Raw genomic sequence first — 3,119 nt, 5'->3', positions numbered from 1 at the left:
CACCTTGTTCTTTGACTTTTTTTTGTTATTTGAATTTCTCATGTGAATGTATTTACATTTGCTTGACCGTTTTGGCCCCACAATATAAGAAGGATAATTAAACTATTAGACAGTGTCCAAAGGAGGACCACAAAGATGGGGAAGGCCTTAAAGGGAAACTGTACAAGCAGCAGCTGAGGTCCCCTGGTCTGTTCAGCCTGGAGGAGACTGAGGGGAGTCCTCCCTGCAGTTACAGCTTCTTGTGAGGGGAAGAGGAGGGGCAGACCCTGATCTTTTCTGTGTGGTCACCAGTGACAGGACCTGAGGGAATGGCCTGAAGCTGTGTCAGGGGAGGTTTAGGTTGGATATTAGAAAAAGGTTTTTCACCCAGATGGTATTTGGGCACTGGAACAGCTCCCCAGGACAGTGGTCACAGCACCAGCTGGACAGAGCTCAAGAAGCGTTTGGACAATGCCCTTGGAGACATGATGTGACTCTTGAGGATGGTGCTGTGCAGGGACAGGAGTTGGACTGTGGATTCAAGGACTCAATGATCCTTGTGGGTCCCTTCCGACTCAGCTGATTCTGTGATTCTGTGGCATTACTTGCATCATGTAAAGCATGGCCAAGGAAGTCATAGCAATGTTTGCCCAAACTATCAATTTTGCCATCTCGGAACTTGCAGTAACCTAGATTTAAAGTATCACACACAGCTTTTACAGTGGCAAGAATTCATAGGTTTCAACAAACTAAACATATTTTGATATTTTTTTGGTTTAAAATGTTATGGGTTTTGTTGTTTTTTTGTGGTTTTTTTAACTGATAGGCTGTTGTGAAAGCTTGGGCAGAGCAGCATTCTTTCCCTGAAGATTTGCACACACTGGCCTCTAACAAGGTGACACCTGCACAGCCTGGCCTGTGACACATGAGGAGCAGCCACTGCTTCCAGTGGAACAGCTGCAGAAAGAAGTTTATTGTCAGTCTCCCATTCTTCCACTCCAGTCTGCTGGCATTGTGGTCTACACAGACTTAGCAGGGAACATTTAGGCAAGATGTTTCTTGTCATAATGTGTGAAGTAGCTAAACCAGAAAATTTCATTCATACAAGTTATGTTCTTAGTGGGGAGAAAAAAGGCTGTATTGAGATGCCTCTGACTAGACACAGGTGAGCCAGATGCACAGCTGGGCAGGTGGAAGGAAGTGGAAGGACCTGTATTTCCAGACCCTGAGCAGACGAGAACCCCGTCAAATTTTGAGCATAGATGTTCCTGTAGCCAGGTGAATTGGGCCTGGCATCTGTCTCAATTTCTGAAACTTTTCAAAATGCTTGTTATTTTCTAGGAATCTTGGATGACAAAACTGCAGGTTGTGTGCAATCTGAAAACATGAATGTGCATGTTATTTATCTGTTTCTTGCATATCCAGACTGTTAATGCTCATTTGGAGGATTTGTTTGATTGTTTCCTCAGTGCCTGCTACTTGGTTTCTGATGTATCTGGGAAATAAAACAAGTACTGTGAAGAAGAAAAGTAATTGCCAACGACAGTTGGCAAAAGTGTGTATCATTAGATACTGTCAGTCTCAAAAATTTCTTGTAGCATGGCTGATTTGTACCATACAAGACAGGGAATCAAACATACAGGCAAAAAAGCCAGTTTAGAAATCAAAAGGAGAGAATTACATTTCTTTTAAGTGCTACCAGCATCATAGCAAAAAGGTGCTGCTTCCGTAGTTACAAAGAAATAAAAGAGTATGAAAACAATAAAAATAGGAATATAAATAATAGAAATTTATATGACATATAAAATAGTAAAGTGTAGGGAGATGATGGTTTTTCACATGGTATTACCAATTGTTATCACTGGTTATGAAAAAAGAAATACCCACTCCGCAATTGGGAAGAAATTTTTCCTATTCTGTCTGGCAATTACTAAAAGATGCTAGAAAGCGAGAATATTCTTTTCAAGGCCATAACAATCTGGTAAAAGCTTGGCTGGCATTTAAGTTTTTATTCTCTTGAGACCCAAATAACACTACTAGAAGCTTTATAACACATTTTGAGCTGTGAGTTTGCTATTGGAAAAGAAACATTATTATTCTTTGTGTAGAAAAGTGCACAGCTGTGTTTTCTGAGATTGGTTTGTCCACTTCTGAAAATAATCATGTGATATTTTGCTTTCTAGTTGCTCCAGCCCCTTGTACTGAGGAGACTGAACAGTTAAAGTAATTTTTCAGAGAACTGGCTGGTCTCATTATTTGAGATTGTATAGAAAAATATATCAGATTTGATACAGAAATATTCCTATAAATTAAAATGTCTTTTGGCCTTTTTTATCTTGTACCTTTTTCTTGAAACCCCCAAATGCTGTGGTCTTGACCATCTTCTGTTTCTAGGAGACTTGGATTCTCTACAAGGTTACACTGCTAAATTCCTCTGGTGTTTGAGGGATGGATGAAACACTGTGGTATGTGTTTGTGCTGCAGAAAGGAGAGGAGACCCATGTACCGTGACACAAAGTACTGTACTTGGCATATTATTTTTTTTTCTGCTAATGCTTTCTAATATGCAAGATGATAAATATTAATTTTTCTTTGATTCGTTTTATTTTTGTACTTGTAATCCATTAGCTTTTTAGGAGGGGTGTCACACATGCAAAGACACCCTGACTACATGAAGACCCGCTCTTCAGTGTTTCTCTCATGACCAACAGCCCCCTCTTAGGCTGAAATGCCTTCAGTTTAGGTAGTGCCTGTGAACAGTTTATCTTCTGAACATTTGGACAGAAACTTGGCAACCCAACATTTGACAGGACAAAAAAGGGAAAACAAGTCAAACATCACTTCCCATTAGGAAGTAAACCATTGTTTGATGGGATGAAGCCAGAAGTCATATTACAGACAAAGTCTGCACATAGGGTTATTTTAGACTCTTAATGAAAAAGATACGTGCTTTTTTTTTTTTTTTATAAACTAACCCTGAAGTGCAGTAACCCATCTGCACAGCAAGGCTGCCTCAGTGCTCCCTGCCTGAGAGCAGGTGTGACCTGACCAAACCATGGTGGCCAGGGTGCAAGATCTGAGCTCCTGAGCTGTGCAGGGAGGACTGGATGTGCTGGGCACAGTGCAGCACTAGGGAAGGA

The sequence above is a fragment of the Lonchura striata genome, chromosome 3, assembly GCF_050655825.1.
Source record: "Lonchura striata isolate lonStrDom1 chromosome 3, ASM5065582v1, whole genome shotgun sequence".
Classification (NCBI taxonomy): Eukaryota; Metazoa; Chordata; class Aves; order Passeriformes; family Estrildidae; genus Lonchura; species Lonchura striata.
Note: the sequence above shows the minus strand (reverse complement) of the source record.